A 19,976-nucleotide genomic window follows, 5' to 3' on the forward strand; every position below is an offset into this window, starting at 1 on the left:
TCAACAAAAAAAAAAGATAAGCCATGGAATATATTCGAATTAAACCAGGCTAAGCTGACGAAATAAAAATTAGGAAATGGGTGACTAAAATTATTAGTCGCGTTTTGCTGTTTGGACATCAGATGAATTAATGGAGGCCGAAGTTGAGAAGAAATAAAATAGGACTGGCAGAAGGAGGAGAAATGTTTTAGAAAAAGAAAAAAAATGTGTAAACACCGAATATACACTCCTGGAAATGGAAAAAAGAACACATTGACACCGGTGTGTCAGACCCGCCATACTTGCTCCGGACACTGCGAGAGGGCTGTACAAGCAATGATCACACGCACGGCACAGAGGACACACCAGGAACCGCGGTGTTGGCCGTCGAATGGCGCTAGCTGCGCAGCATTTGTGCACCGCCGCCGTCAGTGTCAGCCAGTTTGCCGTGGCATACGGAGCTCCATCGCAGTCTTTAACACTGGTAGCATGCCGCGACAGCGTGGACGTGAACCGTATGTGCAGTTGACGGACTTTGAGCGAGGGCGTATAGTGGGCATGCGGGAGGCCGGGTGGACGTACCGCCGAATTGCTCAACACGTGGGGCGTGAGGTCTCCACAGTACATCGATGTTATCGCCAGTGGTCGGCGGAAGGTGCACGTGCCCGTCGACCTGGGACCGGACCGCAGCGACGCACGGATGCACGCCAAGACCGTAGGATCCTACGCAGTGCCGTAGGGGACCGCACCGCCACTTCCCAGCAAATTAGGGACACTGTTGCTCCTGGGGTATCGGCGAGGACCATTCGCAACCGTCTCCATGAAGCTGGGCTACGGTCCCGCACACCGTTAGGCCGTCTTCCGCTCACGCCCCAACATCGTGCAGCCCGCCTCCAGTGGTGTCGCGACAGGCGTGTATGGAGGGACGAATGGAGACGTGTCGTCTTCAGCGATGAGAGTCGTTTCTGCCTTGGTGCCAATGATGGTCGTATGCCTGTTTGGCGCCGTGCAGGTGAGCGCCACAATCAGGACTGCATACGACCGAGGCACACAGGGCCAACACCCGGCATCATGGTGTGGGGAGCGATCTCCTACACTGGCCGTACACCACTGGTGATCGTCGAGGGGACACTGAATAGTGCACGGTACATCCAAACCGTCATCGAACCCATCGTTCTACCATTCCTAGACCGGCAAGGGAACTTGCTGTTCCAACAGGACAATGCACGTCCGCATGTATCCCGTGCCACCCAACGTGCTCTAGAAGGTGTAAGTCAACTACCCTGGCCAGCAAGATCTCCGGATCTGTCCCCCATTGAGCATGTTTGGGACTGGATGAAGCGTCGTCTCACGCGGTCTGCACGTCCAGCACGAACGCTGGTCCAACTGAGGCGCCAGGTGGAAATGGCATGGCAAGCCGTTCCACAGGACGACATCCAGCATCTCTACGATCGTCTCCATGGGAGAATAGCAGCCTGCATTGCTGCGAAAGGTGGATATACACTGTACTAGTGCCGACATTGTGCATGCTCTGTTGCCTGTGTCTATGTGCCTGTGGTTCTGTCAGTGTGATCATGTGATGTATCTGACCCCAGGAATGTGTCAATAAAGTTTCCCCTTCCTGGGACAATGAATTCACGGTGTTCTTATTTCAATTTCCAGGAGTGTATATTTGTATCACACTCAACAAATGTATTGTAATTGTAATAGAACTGGACGCTGTTTACATTTATTTTAATTCACAAAAATACCTCTAAAAAGATGTTTTTGGAGAAGTAAATCCAGGTTGTTTGCTCAGGTACACATATAAAATTTTCAGTGCTTGGAAAGTTTTTGGCACGGATCCTGTGTGGCAAATCACTCACAAAGGACATTAATTGCTTCATTTTCAAAGAATTTATAATATGTTTTTCACAATTTCTTATTGATTGAAAAACTAACGTTTACTGTAAAATTAGAAGCTTTATTTTACAGGTCCGTCTTGATCACACAGACTTTTACACTTCCATTACCGGGTTCAGCTGCTGCCATCTTCCGATCGGTTACAAACATAAACAGGGTGTAACAAACTAAATTCAATTTTCTGACGCTAAATCCATGAAAGGCCTGGTGCTATATAAAAAATAAAATGTATTTACGCGAGTAACAGCCATGTATACGAGCCGCACATACCATAAAATATTGTGATGTATGTATCAACGTCAAATTATGCGTGTAGGTACACAGTAAGTGGTGGTGATAATGAGGATGTGTCTGATATTTATACAAATAACTGATGCGAGCAGAAGGAACAATAGCTACGGTAGATGAATAACCAGTATCGCAAATGCAGTAGTTAAAATGCAGTATGCGTAGTCATTAATTAAAATTACTTCACATGGCAAAAGGAGCGTCTGACAATAAAACACGACCGATGTACAATACGTGGAATAAAGTCCACATAAAAAGTGCAAACAGTAATAAAGTGAAGCTTCTAGCCTGGCAAAGTAAAACACACAATTGTGTAAAAGCCAGTAAAGAGTTTCAGAATAAAATCGTATCTACAAAACGAAATATTCCAGTACGACATATGTAAGTAGGGTGTTTAGGTTTTTATGTTGGTGACGCTCTGTATGAAAATCGCTGACCGGGATGTGTACAGTCTGTGGCTGGTTGGACTCATTGTTGGAATATTCGAATGTAGCGTTGGGCAGTTGGATGTGAACAGCGCGTAGCTTTGGGCAGTTGGAGGTGAGACGCCAGCAGTGGTGGATGTGGGGAGAGAGATGGCACAGTTTTGAGAGGGCGTCTGTCCGTCAGAGAAAGGAAATTTGTTTAATTGGATGTCACAAAAACATATGACTTCTGAACACCATTAAGGTAACTAGATTGTTTGTTCTGTATCAAAATCTTTCATTTGATAACTACACCTATCAGTAGTTAGTGCCTTCAGCTCAGCTGTTTGAAAATCAAGTAACGTAAGACTTTTTCCAGCACTGTCATTCTTAATTTTTAAAGGGGAACTTTCACATACAATTAAACCGTAGCTGTAAGTGTAAGGTAATTAATGAAACAGTGACTGTTAATGAAAGGCCGTAAAGGCAATCTTTGCGAAACACATCATTGCTGTCTTGCGCCGCCCACCATATTCACCCCACTTTGCCCCTAAGCCATTTTTTCCTTTGCTAATGTCAAATCAGCGGTTACAGGGACGGTACACTGATCACCAGAACATTACGACCGCCGACGTACTATCGATATAAGCCCATGTAGGCGATAACAGTGTCACCTGGAGAGGAATGACATTTCGGAATTTGTGGTTGGTTTCTTCAACACGTGGCGAAATCAAGTGAATCCACGTCCAAGAGTCATGAGACTGGCCGGCCAACCCTCATTACAGATGTCAGACGTCATTGGCTGCATAGACTTTCAAAACAGGAGAGGCGACGAGCTTTGGAGGAGCTGAGACTTCAATGCCGGGCACAGTAGAAGTGCACCAAACACTCATGACATTGTCAACTATGGCTGAAATGGGCACGTCAGCATCGGCAATGGACTTCGACACAGTGGCAGAGCGTTGCATGGTCTGATGAATCCCGACACGTTCTTCATCGTGCCGATGGGAGCGCGCGAATGGGTCATCTTCAGAGGAACATTTTGACACCTGCATCATTGTGGGAAATAGACAAGCTGATTTATGCTCTGGGGAATATTCACGTGGGCATTCATGGGTCCAGTGAAGCTCGTGCTAGGCACCATGACGGCCAAGGGGTGGCACACCCTTCATTACGATACGATCACGACTCCTGACGGCAGAGACATAACGGGCCATGTCACAAGACCAGGAGTGTGATGGAGTGGTTCGAGGAACATAGTAGCGACTTCCAGTTGATGTGCTGGCCATCCAACTCGCCAGGTCTGAATCTCATCGTAAACATCTGAGATATGACTGAATTTTGCTTCAGAGCTCATCGCCCCCCTCCCCAGAATTTACCGGACTTAGATGACTTGTGTGTGCAGCTATGGTGCCAACTCCCTCCAGCGACCTACGAAGGCATTTTCATTGCTTTCAAGCCGTGATGCACTGCCACTGTTATCAGTGCCAATGTGGACATACTGGTTGTTAGAAAGGTGGTCATAGTCTTCTTGCTGATCAATGTATTTGACAATGTGGAATTGAGTAAAGCAAAAGTGATGGAGCTTCTCAACAAGCTGACAGAAGCAGACTTCCAGCCCTGTCATGGAAAATTCGTACGGAGCATTGTAAGAATTGGCAAGGTGAGTACTTTCGAGGTGATGTGTTTTGTATTGCCACTGATTATCAGTAAAATGTTTTGCAGCACCAATCCAGTTATTTAGTGGCCACAACACATAGCCAGCAGCCAAGCACCACAGAGTAAAGGTAGCCAAAGATGTATGCTACGAGCTAAACTTGCTTCAGTACTCCTGGGCCAGCATGCTTGGGTTGAATTGCCATCGGCCACCATCTTCTGCCTGCCTGATGCAGACATGATGCTGTATGTTTATTTAAGGTTTTTAATAAATGGTACTGGCAACAAGGAAGGTGCCTATTTCGCTTGCCACATAGGGCAGCAAGCCACTCGCCCACACCTTTCTAATGACACACCTTTACAATTGGTACCAGAACATCTGTTTGAGGATGAAATGGCTGACTAATGGAGGGTAGAAATGGAAAGAGTGCAGAAGTAGTGGCAGCCCAGCCAGCGCAAGAATACAAAGGAGTACCGAGTTTAAATGTTTTGGGCCTGTTTGGCTGTGTTTTGCTCTTTATTTTCTTTATACTTAGTATACTGTATTTTTTGTGGCGGTATTAGGAATCCCGCTGCTGCTTAAATTTTGCTTAATTATCAGCAGTGGCGGCCGAAGACTTCCGGCATAAGAAGTCACCCCCATTCTGCCAACGGCCTTGTCAAAGAGAGCGGAGGAGCGGACAGGGCACTCTCTTCTCCTAGGGGTGGGTAACTGCCCCTAAAGTCGCAAGAATCAGCAATGATCAACGGCAAGGGGATGCAGAAGGCAATGGTAACCACTGCGTTAAAGACACGTAACGTGTATCCACAGGACATGTGCTCTGTAACTGAAGATTCCGGAATAGTCTGGGAGGGGACTGCCAAGGGGGAGGTTACCATGAGAAAAAGATAGTCAATGGAAGGATAACGTTCTACGAGTCGAGGCGTGGAATGTCAGAAGCTCGAACGTGGTAGGGAAACAAGAAAATCTGAAAGGGAAATGCAAAGGCTCAATCTAGATGTAGTAGGGGTCAGTGAAGTGAAGTGGAAAGAAGACTAGGATTTCTGGTCAGATGAGTATAGAGTAATACCAACAGCAGCAGGAGTAGGACCCGCTATGAATAGGAAGGTAGGGCAGAGGGTGTATTTCTGTGAACAGCTCAGTGACAGGGTCGCTCTTATTAGAATCGACAGCAAACCAACACCGACAACGATAGTTCAGGTATATATGCCTACATCGCAAGCTGAAGATGAAGAGACAGAGAAAATGTATGAGGACATTGTAAGGGTAATGCAGTATGTAAGGGGGGGATGAAAATCTAATAGTCACGTCATGGGTTATTGGAATATAGTTGTAGGGGAAGGAGGAGAAGAAAAGTTTAAAGGAGAATATGGGCTTGGGACAAGGAATGAGATAGGAGGAAGACTAATTGAGTTTCATAGAGTAATAGCGAATACTCTGTTCAAGAATAACAAGAGGAGGAGGTATACTTGGAAAATGCCGGTTGATACTGGAAGATTTCAGTTAAATTACATCATGGTCACACAGAGATTCCGAAATCAGATGCTAGATTGTAAGGCGTACCCAGGAGCAGATACAGACTCAGATCACAATATAGTAGAGATGAAGAGTAGGCTGAAATTTAAGACATTAGTCAGGAAGAATCAATATGCAATGAAGTGGGATACGAAATTATTAAGGAACACGAACAATTCGAGACTAGAATAGAAGGGAGAACCGATAGAGGTACTCAAGGTAACCTCCGCCACACACCGTCAGGTGGCTTGCGGAGTATTGATGTAGATGTAGATGTAGACAAGATAGGCTGAAGTTCTCTAAAGCTATTGATAGAGCAATAAGGAATAGCTCAGTAGCCAGTACAGTTGAAGAGGAATGGACATTTCATAAAAGGGCTATAACAGAAGCTGGAAAGGAAAGCATAGGTACAAAGAAGGTAACTGTGAAGAAACCACGGGTAGCAGAAGAAGTACTTCAATTGAGAGATGAAAGGAGGAAGCGCAAAAATGTTCCAAGAAACTCAGGAATACAGAAATACAAGTCACTGAGGAATGAAGTAAGTAGGTGATAGAAGAAAAAAACAGGAGTCGATTTAGAAGAGATAGAGGATACAGTATGAGAATCAGAAATTAAAAGAGCTTTGGAGCACTTACGGTCATATAAGGCAGAAGGGATAGATAACATTCCATCAGAATTTCTAAAATGATTGGGGGAAGTGGCAACGAAGCGACTATTCACTTTGGTGTGTAGAGTGTATGAGTCTGGCGACATACCATCTGACTTGGAAAAAGACGGCAAGAGCTGACAAGTGCGGGAATTATCGCACAATCAGCTTAACAGCTCATGCATCCAAGTTGCTTACAAGAATAATGTACAGAAGAATGGAAAAGGAAATTAAGGATGTGCTAGATGACGATCAGTTTAGCTTTAGGAAAAGTGAAGGAACGAGAGAGGCAATTCTGACGTTGCGGTTAATAATGGAGGCAAGACTAAAGAAAAATCAAGACACGTTCATAGGATTTGTCGACCTGGAAAAAGCGTTCAATGTAAAATGGTGGAAGATGTTCGAAATTCTAAAAAAAGTGGGGGTAAGCTATAGGGAGAGACGGCTCATATACAAAATGTACAACAATCAAGAAGGAATAATAAAGAGTGGACGACCAAGAACTAAGTGCTCGTATTAAAAAGGATGTAAGACAAGGATGCAGCCTTTTGCCTCTACTGTTCAATCTGTACATCGTGGAAGCAATGATGGAAATAAAAGGAAAAATCAGGAGTGGAATTAAAAAAGGATATAGTCACGTAGAAGGAGGTGTGATTAGATGAATGACGAACACTAACTTCACTTAACGAAGGTTTATTCAGCACTTGCACATGCAAGAGCGTGTAGTGAACTTACTCCGGCCACACCACCTACGGCACATATACAGTTACAGAACATTCCAGTACAATGATTCTTTTAATTTTTATACACTTCTAGAACGTACTCGAACAGCACAGAAAAATTAAAATTTTATAGTTGAGGTGAGTTATGAACTCTCGACCCTCCACGCAACAGTGTAGTATCATAAGCACTACACCACGGTGATTGGGCTGCTCAGCTTCTTCTGCGACATTGCTCTCTCCTTAAGAGAACAGCGTGTCGGTGTTACACCCTCCTAGTCCGGGAACGAGTCATCGGTCCTGCATACTTCAACTGCCGATGACTGATGTTCGCCCTGGCGGTGATCTTCATAGAACTTCCTTTGCCGCTACGCTCTTCGTCATCTTTCCGCTTGTTGCCTGTCGCTGGACCTTCGAATTTACCCTGGGTTGCAGGATCCTTATAGAGCTTCATTCGAAGGACGTGGACCGCATATCTGATCTTCCGTCGTCTTGTGTTTAGGTCCAAATCTTCAACTTCATAAGTAACATCATACAACCGTTTTACAACCTTAAAAGGTCGAAGGTAACGCCTGAGGAGCCTGTCAGAGAGACCAACCTTCCGAACGGGAGTGAAGATCCAGACGAGGCCACCATGATGGTAGACAACAGGCCGGTGGCTCGCGTCATACCTTCGGCGATCGTTTTCTTGAGCCTGCAGCGTGCGGAGTCGAGCTAACTGCCGAGCTTTCTCAGTTCTGGTCAACACCTGGGCGATGTAGTCGTCGTCCACGTCATCAGGATGTAACGGAAACACAGTGGCCATCGTCGTAGTCGCCTCACGCCCATGCACCAGCAAAATGGTGTAAATCCTGCGGTGTCTTGTTTGGCGGTGTTGTAGGCAAACGTCACGAAAGGCAGCACCTCATCCCAGTTGCTCTGCTCAACACTGACGAACACTGATAGCATGTCGGCCAAGGTCTTATTAAGGCGTTCAGTAAGCCATTTAGTTTGCGGATAGTAGGCATTCGTCATGTGATGAGTAATATTGAGCCGACGTTTTATCTCTGTCATAAGATTCGATTGAAAAACATTCCCTCGATCCGTAATTAACGACCTTGGGGCACTGTGTTTTAATACAATCTCTTCCACGATGAATTTGGCTACCTCGAATGCTTCGGCTGTTTTCACGGCTTTTGTAATGGCCTAGCGTGTCAGATAATAAGACCAAACAATAATCCATCTATTGCCACTAGAAACGTTGGAAATCGTCCGAGGAGGTCAATCGCAACACGCTGGAAAGGTGTTTCGGCTGGTGGAATTGGTATGAGTCGGCCAGGTGGTTTTTGAGGAACTGCCTTTCTCCTCTGGCACTCTCTACAGTGCCACACATAGTGACGGACACTCCTAAGTAAACCCGGCCAGAAAAACCGCTTGCGGATCCTATCGTATGTCTTACTAAATCCTGAATGTCTGGGCTCAGGTGTGTCGTGGAATTTCTATAGAACATCTAAGCGCACGTGTTTAAGAATCAAAACGGACCAAAGTTTTTCTTGCAAAGTAACCCATTAATTACCTTAAATTGTCCTTTCACATCCTCTGCCGTGCGGTTCTAGGCGCTACAGTCTGGAACCGAGAGACCGCTACGGTTGCAGGTTCGAATCCTTCCTCGGGTATGGAGGTGTGTGATGTCCTTAGGTTAGTTAGGCTTAATTAGTTCTAAATTCTAGGCGACTGATGACCTCAGAAGTTAAGTCGCATAGTGCTCAGAGCCATTTCACACCCTCTGACCGTTTTAAGGCAAGCATAATTTGAGATATCTTGGCGCCCTTTTTCTGCTCAGCAGAGAGATCCTGGAGTGCAGCGAGGCAGTAACTATCCTCAAAGTTTTGATGGTGTTGCACAGGGTTTCTTGAAAGTTGGCATCTTGGCGTTCTCTTCCACTTTTGTACTCTATGGTAATGTCATACTCTTGAAGACGTAGTGCCCACCTGGCGAGTCGTCCTGTTGGATCCTTAGCATTTGTCAACCAACAAAGTGAATGGTGGTCTGTAACCACTGTGAATGGCCTTCCATAGAATACTGTCGAAATTTGCACAAGGCCCATATCACAGCAAGACATCCTCTTTCTGTAGTTGAGTAGTTTCTCTCGGCTTTTGCAAGTGCTCTAGAAGCAAAGGGTATAACCTGTTTTCCATCCAAAATTTGCACCACAACAGCACCGATCCCATACGCACTGGCATCTGTGTGTAGTTCTGTAGGTGCTATCTCACCATACAGACCAGTACCGGGTCAGTCGTCAGAGCTTTACGCAGCACATCTAAAGAATCTTGTTGAGCACCTCCCCATATAAATTTAGCATCGGCTTTTAACAACTCTTGGAGTTGCCTGGCTTTGATACAAAAGCCTTTGATAAAACGATGGCAATAAGAACACAATCCGAGGAAGCTTCTCACATCTCTAATTTGTTTAGGAACAGGAAATTCCGTTATAGATCTCACCTTTTCTGGATCTGGCTTCACACCTTCGTTTGACACAAGGTGTCCAAGTATTTTGATTTCTTTTGCTCTAAAGAGACACTTCCTTTGTTTAAGTTTCAGTCTGCCTTGTTGGAGACTCTTAAGAACGGCCCTTAGTCTTTTTACGTGTTCGTCAAATGTCTCTGTGAACACTATAATGTCATCTAAATAACAAAGACATCGTCTACTTCAGGTGACTTAGAAGATTATCCATCATCTGTTCAAAAGTTGCTGGTGCATTATACAAACCAAACGACATTACCTTAAACTCACACAGTCCCTCAGGCGTGACGAATGCAGTTTTCTCACGATCAGCCTCATCTACTTCGATTTGCCAGTATCCCGAGTTCTTGTCTATGGTTGAGAGAAACTTAGCCCCCTTCAGACAATCAACACACAAGCGCCAACTGCCATCCTTCTTCCTGATGACAACCACTGGTGACGACCATGAGCTCTGCGAAGGCTGAATGATGTCATTCTTCATCATTTTCTCGTCGCGAATTATTCGACGTTCCGTTGCTGACAAATGGTATGCTCTCTGGCTTATTGGTTGATGGTCTCCAGTGCTAATCCGGTGCTTCACCGTCGATTTGTCTAATTTGCTCTTCACCTGTGGATTGAAGCATTCAGAGAACTCTTGAAGAATGAAAAGTAGCTTCTTCTGTTGTTCCTTAGCGAGATCTGGCGATTGTCGAGCTAGAAGATCTTGTAGTGGTAGCGCCAATTTCTCCCACAGGCTCGGCATGGGAGGTTTCTATGACGATCAGCTGTTCTTCAATTAGCGGCTCAGTCTTTGCTACGCACATGCGTCTTTGAAGGATCTGCGGTTCTCGGCAACAGTTAACTATCCACCGAATCCGTTCTTAAACGAGACGATAGAGGCTCGGATGACCAAGTTATTCTTCAGTGTTATACTTCCCTCACATTCCACTACAAGAGCCATGGATTGATGCATGGCGTGACACATGACAGTTACGTTTTTAGCACTGATTGCAGGAATGATCAATTCATCCAGCACACATAGTCTCCACACACTCGGATGTGCGTCTTCCTGTCCACAGTATCTCATCTCGTGCAGTATAATCTTCGAGCGACCACAATCTATAATTGCTTTTAAAGCTTTTAAAAAGTCCCATCCGAGAATGACGACATGACTACACTTTTGTAAGACGATGAATTCTAAGGGCTTTGCATGGCCACTTATACCCACACGATAGACACATCATCCTGTAGATTTTACATGTTCCCCACTGGCCACTTTCAGCAGAGATATTTTGCTGTCGACGAATACGGTTTTCGGCAACTGGCGACGGTACTCCTCCGAAATGACTGAGTATGATGCTCCAGAGTCCACAAGTGCTTGGCCTAGTTGGTCGTATCCATGAGGATTCGACATAGTTTCCTATCATTTTTGCAGTGATCGAAGGCGGAGGATTTTTCTCTTCGGTGGCCTCACCTCCAAGGAAGGTCTTACCCTTTAGTTTTCCAGGTTGAGGCGGCTAGGTGATCGGCTGGAGCTTCTAAACGGCGATGGATACCTTGATCGGCTTGTTGGGGAGCGTCCTCTCCAGCGGCTAGCTTGCGGCGATGGTGACCTACGTATTCCTGCATCCACATCTTCTTGTTCATCTTCGTCGCCCTGGAGTTGGCGTCGGCTAAGATTGGTCTGCCGTCTTCTGGCTTGGACGTCATCAAATAGCCGCCGCCTTTCTCGACAATAGCGCACCACATGTCCCGGTCTTCCCCATTGGAAACATACTGGTTGTTTATTCTGCGTCCTCCAGATGTCACGTTCCTCATGCGGCATTGTAGTAACGTAACTCCGCCTGGGTCTCGACTTTTTCACCATTTTGAAGCGAAATGAAGGACGAGAGGTTGGTTTCAATGTCTGTTCCACTTCCTCCCTTATGACCTCTTGAAGCGTCTCGGTTTTATGCTCGCCGTGCAATCCAAGTGCCTTCTGAACTTCCTCTCTCACTATCTGACGCAGAACACTTGTGAAATCAGTTCCTTCCTCCAACACAGATATCGATACAACGTTTGGAAGCTGTTAAAACTTCTTGCGTGTAATTCTTTTTTCATGCATTGTCTCGACATACTGGCACCATTTCATGAAGTCGCCTGCTGTCGAAACCTCCTTCAGGAGTAGGGCTTGATAAATGTCCTCAACAACACCCTTCATGCGATGTGAAACCTTATCTTCCTCCTTCATTCTAGGATCCACTATTTTACACAACTCCAAGACGTCTTGAATGTAGGATGCTGTAGTTTCTCCTGGACGCTGTGCCCTGCACTTTAATTTATCTTCAGCCTTGCACTTCTGTCGTTCTGTGTCAGCGAAATACATATGCAGTTCCGCCTGGAATACTTCCCAGCTTGCTCTTCTCATACCATTGCTTGGCAGTGCCCTCCAAGTAGAAAAATACGTTAACCAAACACACGGTGTCATCCCATTTGTTAAATTTGGCTATACGCCCACATACCTTTAGCCACTTGTTTGGATCTTGGATGGAAGGTTCTCATGTGGTGGCACACAGTTCATATCATCGTAACGTCTTCTTCTTCTGTCCTGATCTGTTGAATGTGGCTCGAACTCTGATTTCTCGCCACGTAAACGGCGGCTCTCTGGTGGCCTGATGGGTGACTGTGTTGTCGATAATGTGCGCCATCACAAGTTCCAACACCCAGCGCCTCTACCAGAATAATAAGTAGAAGAAGGTGTAATTAGATAAATGACAAACAGTAACTTCAGTTAACGAAGGTTTATTCAGCACTTGCACATACAAGAGCGTGGAGCGAGCTGCCTCGAGCCAGAACACGCACGGTATATATACAGTTATAGAACATTCCAGTACAATGATTCTTGACATTTGTAGATACTTGTAGAATGTACTCGAACCGAATGCAGACATTAAAACGGTACAGTTCGGGTGATGTTTCAACTCACGGCCCCCACATGCAACAGTGTAGTATCATAACAACTACACCACGGTGACTGCGCTACTCCGTTTCTTCTGCGACAATATCAGTCATTCGCTGATGACAGTGCTATCCTGAGTGAAAGTGAAGAAGAATTACATTATCTGCTGAACGGTATGAACAGTCTAATGAGTATACAGTTTGGACTGAGAGTAAATCGAAGAAAGACGAAGGTAATGAGAAGTAGTATAAATGAGAACAGCGAGAAACTTAACATCAGGATTGTTAGTGACGAAGTTGGTTGGTTGGTTTAAAAGAGGGGGGAAGTGACCAAACTACGAGGTCATCGGTCCCTTGCTCCTACTAAAACAATGCCACAAGTGTCAGAATGAAACAGACGAGATAATACAAAACGGAAAGAAAGGAAAAACCAGAAGAACGAAGGAAAGGCAAAGAACACTAAAAGGAACAAAAGATTACAAGAAAACAACAGAGACGCTAGAAACAGAAGAGAGTAAAACAAGAAAGCAGATTACAGTGGCTGGCCGACCATGAGAATAAAAGAAAAAAGCCAGCCACTCTGCAACACATTAAAACCTCCACCCTAAAAGCACTAGGGTGGAAGACACAGAGGGACGAAGGACATGTGCTAAAACTTAGATCAAATGATAAACCTCACCCTCACGAATAAAGCGTAAAACTAAATCAGCCAATGAGGCGTTGTCAGATAAAATGAGCGGCAACGAGTATGGTAACCCAAGATTCCGTCGCTGGTCCGTAAAGTGGGGCAGTGCACCAGAATATGGGCCACTGTCGACCGGGCGCCCCACCAACACTGAGGTGGGTCTTCACAATGCAAGAGGTAACCGTGGGTCGCCCAAGCGTGGCCAGTGCGGAGGCGGCCGAGGACAACTGATTCCCTGCGAGAGGCCGGCGTGGAAGACTTCCACACATTCCAAGTCTCCTTAATGACACGCAGTTTGTTGTGCGTACTGTTACGCCATTCCGTCTCCCAAAGCCGAAAAACCCTGCGACGTAAGTCAGAACGCAGATCAGGTTCAGGGATGCCCATCTCCAGAAGCGGTTCCCGCGTAGCCTGTTTGGCCAGCCTATCGACAAGCTCGTTGCCTGGGATGCCGACCTGTCCTAGTGTCCACCCAAACACCACTGAACGACGGGACCGGTCCAGGACATACGGACTCCCGGATGGACGCCACCAAAGGATAGCCAGGTCGATAGCTTGTAGGCTGCTCAAGGAGTCAGTACACAGGAGAAACGATTCCTCAGGGCATGAACGGAGATATGACCACCAGCTCTGAAGTGAATACACTGCAGCCATCAGGCAAGGAATGCTGTTGAATATGGCCTCTGTGGGCAAAGGCGAAGCCAATATTACCATCAGCCATCGAGCCGCCGTTGTAAACCACGTCAGAGCCCTGCAACACTTCAAGAATAGAGAGGAAGTGACAGTGGAGAACCGCAAGGTTAGTGGAGTCCTTAGGGCCACACGAAATGTCCAGGCGAAGCTTCTACCTACAGCTACACCACGGAGGTTTACGTGGGCGGACTCCAGTTCAGACAGAAGCGATTGCACGCGAACTGCAATCATTAGCCCTGACATGGGCCGCCTATGCGGGAGGTGAACCGGCGTGTTTGGGAAAAGAAGACGGTAATTAGGGTGTTCAGGGGAGCTATGAATGTGTTCTGATGACACGGCGGCCGGTGGGTACTTTGGGACTTCATGGCCTGTTCGGGCGGAGTTTAGCTTAGTTTACTTTACTGTAGTAGAATGCAGTGAGTAGAAGAAAACTGGCGTTTAAATCATTTATCAAACTTTTCTGGTAGCTCCTCGTATTAAATAGCACATTTAAATACAAATACACACACTATTATTAATCGAAGTCATTCAGTGTTTAATCTCATTGCTCTCTGCATAATAAAACCGACAACACTTCACTACGTAACGGTGGTGTCAGAGTCGTTACACCACTGATGATGGCAGCTGTCTGAAACATACACAGCCGACATGAAGTGTTCCTAATGGTGCCGACTTTTAATGATCAGTTCTTTGGGGTCGTCGGCCAACTTATTGAGTCTTTGATGTTGCTGATCCATTGGTGGCCCACAGTATATTAATTTATGTAAGTGCCAATTGATATTGAGATCGGTACGTATGCAGCTCGAGGTGCCAACCCAAAAACACGTACAAAAGCCTTTGAGGAAAAAGCTTGAGGTTCATTAGTCTATTCTCTACTCGTATCGTGTTCGGTTATGGGGAAAAAGTGGAGGTTCGGCAGAACGAGTGTCTGAAAACGTTTAGTTTCACGTTCTGGGGAACTATTTTCCTAAATTTGTGCAGGGTATAGAGACAAGCGGACGTCTTCTTTCACGCGGTGACAGTATTTTTCATCCAATGTAAGTGCTCATACAAATTCTTCACGGCGACAAGAGTACGGGGCAGTTCTCCGAGGATTTCGCCCGACTGTACACTGAATACAAGTCCTCATCTGTATTATGGCAGTATTGACAACTTCACGTAAGTAAGTTGGAGGAATAGAGTTTCTAGTTACAGGATAGAGCCGACGAGACGGCGTGGCAAGAGAACAATAGAGGCTCGAGGACTGACTCCTCTGACACTTTTTGAGAGAACTTCCTTGCAGGACGACTTTTTACTTCCTCAGACGATGTGCTGACGAGTGTTTGTAATGGAACTCTGTCAATTTCAGGATACTACACAAAAGTACGGCAAGCATTGGATGTAGGTTTCAGTAGTTATGCTTGGATGAACAGACATGTAAACGATAGACTGATATGGAACTTCCTGACAGATTAAAACTGTGTGCCGGACCGAGACCCGAACTCGGGGCCTTTGCCTTTCGTGTGCAAGTGCTCTACCATCTGAGCTACCCAAGCATGACCCGTCCCGCAGCTTCAATTCTGCCAGTACCTCGTCTCCTACCTTCCGAACTCCACAGAAGGTCTTCTGCGACCCTAGCAGAACTATAACTCCTGGAAAAAAGGATAGGGTCTCAGAAGAGCTTCTGTGAAGTTTGGAAAGTAGGAGACGAGTTACTGGCGGAAGTAAAGCTGTGAAGCTGTGAGAACGGGGTGTGAGTCGTGCTTAGGTAGCTCAGATCGTAGAGCACTTGCCCGTGAAAGGCAAAGGTCCCGAGTTCGGGTCTCGGTCCGGCACATCGTTTTAATCTGCCACGAAAGTTGCAGAGTGAAAATCACATTCTGTGAACTTCCTAAGATTACATCATGGGAAGCCGTCATTTATACCGATGATCCTATATAACGACGATTCGAGAAGGTGTATGTACAGTTACAGCTTGGGAAGGGTTCACGTGTATTGACAGTCCCAAGGAACTCCATCACAGGAGATAACATGTACAGTTAAAGGATGGAATATGGTCACATGTACTGACGTAGCCATTATCCACACAGAAACCAACAATGAAATTAATTTAAAATGGCTCAGAAAGGTATGTGAACTATCTACGACTGAATACTTTCGAGTCATTAATCCCTGCAGCTGAATGCTCCAAAAACTTGTTCGCTCACTTTGGTCGAAGTTCACACAAAGGATTGATCTTCATTGTATACATTCCCCACACATTTAATTGATTCTGTACCTGAACTACGATGTCTGAGTACTGCTGAAAGAACCAAACTTTCACAAGGAACACCTAGGACGCTGGATAAGCCAATTAATCTGTATAAAGTCTCTTAGACTGCGTTTGCACGATCTGATACTGAAAATTACAGGAAGGCTGCTCTATATGAATCTAGTAACTTCTTTATGTGTAGTAGAGCCCTGTCCAAAAAAGAGGAACTGAATCCCGCAAAATGTTTCGTATGGTGTAGTTTATCCTGTGGGAAGCAAAGCAGCAGAAGCCAAATGGTGCACCTCAGTGTAAACAATTTTGGTTCATAAGAGATGAGGCTATAAAGATGTGCACTGTCAAATAATTTAGGAATGTTTCAGGAAGATGAGCTGAATAGGGATTTCTGTCCAGAATAATCGAAGCTAGGTCGTTCTGTGAATCTAGCTCTACTAAGAAGGGAACCTCCCCATCGCACCCCCTCAAATTTAGTTATAAGTTGGCACAGTGGATAGGCCTTGAAAAACTGAACACAGGTCAATCGAAAAAACAGGAAGAAGTTGTGTGGAACTATGAAAAAAATAAGCAAAATATACAAACTGAGTAGTCCATGCGCAAGATAGGCAACATTAAGGACAGCGTAAGCTTAGGAGCGCCGTGATCCCGTGGTTAGCGTGAGCAGCTGCGGAACGAGAGGTCCTTGGTTCAAGTCTCCCCTCTAGTGAAAAGTTTACCTTCTTTATTTTCGCAAAGTTATGATCTGTCCGTTCGTTCATTGACGTCTCTGTAATAAGTTTAGTGTCTATGTTTTGCGACCGCACCGCAAAACCTTGCGATTAGTAGACGAATGGACGTGCCTCTTCAATATTCATTGACCTTGTTATTGAAGTCGCGAGCTACATTTTCAGTATTCATATTGCCCATGGAATACATCTCACGTATTTAATGCACTCTTGTCCAAAGTAGCGAACAGTCAACTACCAGCCAGGGAGCCTCGTTAGCAGGAATACTCTCTCTTCCGTGCGCTGTAGTCGACTGACGTCGTGTGTTTCCATGTTTGTTTAGGTGTAGCGTCCCCATACTACGGCGCAGTTACCTCGCATCGGACGGATGGACGGACAGATAATAATTGTCTGAAAATAAAAAGTTAAACTTCTCACTCGAAGGAATACTTGAACCAAGGACCTCACGATCCGCAGCTGCTCACGCTAACCACGGGACCACGGCCCTCCTGAGTTCAGGTTATCCTTAATGTTGCCTACCTTGCGCATGGACTACTCAGTTTGTATATTTTGCTTATTTTTTTTCATAGTTCCACACAACTTCTTCCTGTTTTCTCGATTGATCTGTGTTCAGTTTTTCAAGGCCTATCCACTGTGCCAACTTATAACTAAATCTGAGGGGGGTGCGATGGGGAGGTTCCCTTGTAAGAGGAGGGTGTCATATCGAAAAGAACGTAATAGAGTGGACATGGAGAAGTTACTGGCGAAATAATGGGACATATTTAACCTGCTTTAATCACTGTCAGCTACACCACTAGCGAAGGATAGAACGCTCACTGGGAACAAGTCACCTGCATACGAAAAACCATATTGAGTGCCACACCATTTGCATCCTTCTCATGGAGGAGTTTATTGATCAACAGCTCCAGGCTGGTATTTTGTAAAAGAGCACCAGCCCCTCAGCGATATATGTGATCATTGTCCTAAAAAATGTCCCCAGATTATAAGAAAGCTTATGGGCTTTGCTCTGAAAACTGATTTTTGATGCAATGGACTGTTATGGATGCATAATGCCTACCCAGTGTGTAACATTACAAAGATCTTGGACGGACCAGGACAATGGTGTTATGAAGTGGGTACCACCAGTTAAAAGTAGCAGTAGAGGATCAACGCAAGAAAGGGTTTTTGGTTCCATTTAGTCACTACCAGTGTCGTTGGATGGTGCTTGGTTTGAGAAATGTACAGGCTGTTTACAATGCTTGTTAGATGGGGAGCCATGAGGTATGAACCTGAAATTGTGCATTGTCTATCTAGACGATATCACTGTATTCTCCAAAGACCTCTGGGAGTATGTGGTGCATCTACGAAAAGTATTTCGTAGGCTATGTATGAGATCATGGAAACTTAGTTTAGAAAACTGTATTACAGGAGTTGTGGCATTTTATGTGCCATTATTGGTCCATTACTTATACAAGCTCCTGAAATAGTAAGTAAATTACAGTCATTTCTAAGGTAACTAATTTTTATAGAAAATCTATTCCACAATTTGCATATATAACAAGACTTCTTACGCTTCTATTAAGCGAGTAAAATGTCACTGGATTACAGACATGAAGGCATCGTTTGAATGATTAAAAGATTTACTGACCACTGGTCCTGTTCTCACTGTCTCTACAAAACAATTTTCAATATAATGTGATTTGAAAAACTAAGTTCTAGCTGTGTTTTGAGCCAAGAGATAGATGGGAAAAACACCTAGTAGCCCATTCATCTAGAAATCTCAATAAAGTGAAGAAGACCTATTCAGCCATCGTAAAAGGAATGTTCACTAATTTTTACATCTTACCTGTTGCTATACATACGGGTGACGTTTCAAGGCCATAAGCGATCACACAGTACTGAAATGGCTTTTGGGACTAAAATATTCAACCATTCAGGTGATCTGCTTGGCTTTGCTGCTAAGAGAATTTGATTTTGAAATTGTTTATCATCCAGAGAATGCTCATGGTGATGTAGATGCACATAGTCGCAAGCCGTGGACCACGACAGTCAACAGTTCACAAGACAGCCACAATTCAGCTATGAAGATGGAGTGCTGTAGGAACAAATGAGAGGCGGCTGTCGCGTAGTTGTGGCAGCAAGTTTATGGAAAAAAGTACTGAGGCAGGCTCACAATTTCATTTTGTCAGAGCATTGTGGATGACATGTCATAGAGCGCAGCTTTGTGGAAAATTATTGGTGGCAGATGAGGCAAAAAGATGTAGAGCATTACGTAAAGAACTATATTCCCTTCCAATCATAGAGCCATCACCTACTTCAGGGTTAACGAGAAGAAGTGTCTGAAACACTGGCAGATCCTTGTGAAGTAGGAACGAATGTAGCTGAACAAAACACGGGAGAGAAAGCTAAAACTAGGTAACTAAGGCAGGATGTACGAGGGTTGTTTTTTAAGTAAGGGCCGTTCGCGCATATAGTCCCGTAGTTTGCGCGGACGCCGCAACAAGCCACCGCGCCACTTGCCGGCATCCTTCCCGTTCACACTGATGCGAGTTGCAGCTGTGTAGCTGACGTGTACGCATCGCTGTGCTACTTAATAATGTTGACGATTATTGAATTGCCCGCTGCGTGTGAGATACGGTCAGTGATACGTTTTTTGACCGCGAGAAGCCTATCAGCTACAGAAATTCATCGTCAGTTAACAGAAGTTTATGGCTCGAATGCAATGAGTGGAGGTAAAGTGCGTCAGTGGGTTAGAGAGTTTAAAAATGGCCGTCAAACGTCCATGACGAAGAACGCTCAGGCCGACCCTCTGTGATCACTGATGATTTGGTGGCTGCAGTCGAAACAAAGATTCGTGAGGACAGAAGATTCACAATTTCCACTCTTTCTTTGGAATTTCCACAAGTTTGAAGATCGGTTTTGTACAAAATTGTGTCTGAAAACCTAAACTTTAAGAAATTGTGTTCTCGGTGCGTACCCATACTCCTTACAGAGGACCACAAAGGGAAGAGATTTGCCACTTCATTGGACTTTTTGATTCGTTACGAGGAAGAAGGGGATGACATGTTGAGTCAAATTGTCACTGGAGATGGAACATGGGTATCCCATATCACTCCCGAAAG

General features: G+C 45.2%; 1 protein-coding gene across 2 annotated transcripts in view; it reads right to left on the reverse strand.

The window, feature by feature from the left end:
- LOC126203168 (fatty acyl-CoA reductase 1-like) overlaps nucleotides 1–19,976 on the reverse strand; it is a 141,061-nt gene that overhangs the window by 92,155 nt on the left and 28,930 nt on the right. The gene's annotated exons all lie outside the window — the stretch shown is intronic.

Source organism: Schistocerca nitens, chromosome 9 (assembly GCF_023898315.1).
Source record: "Schistocerca nitens isolate TAMUIC-IGC-003100 chromosome 9, iqSchNite1.1, whole genome shotgun sequence".
NCBI lineage: Eukaryota > Metazoa > Arthropoda > Insecta > Orthoptera > Acrididae > Schistocerca > Schistocerca nitens.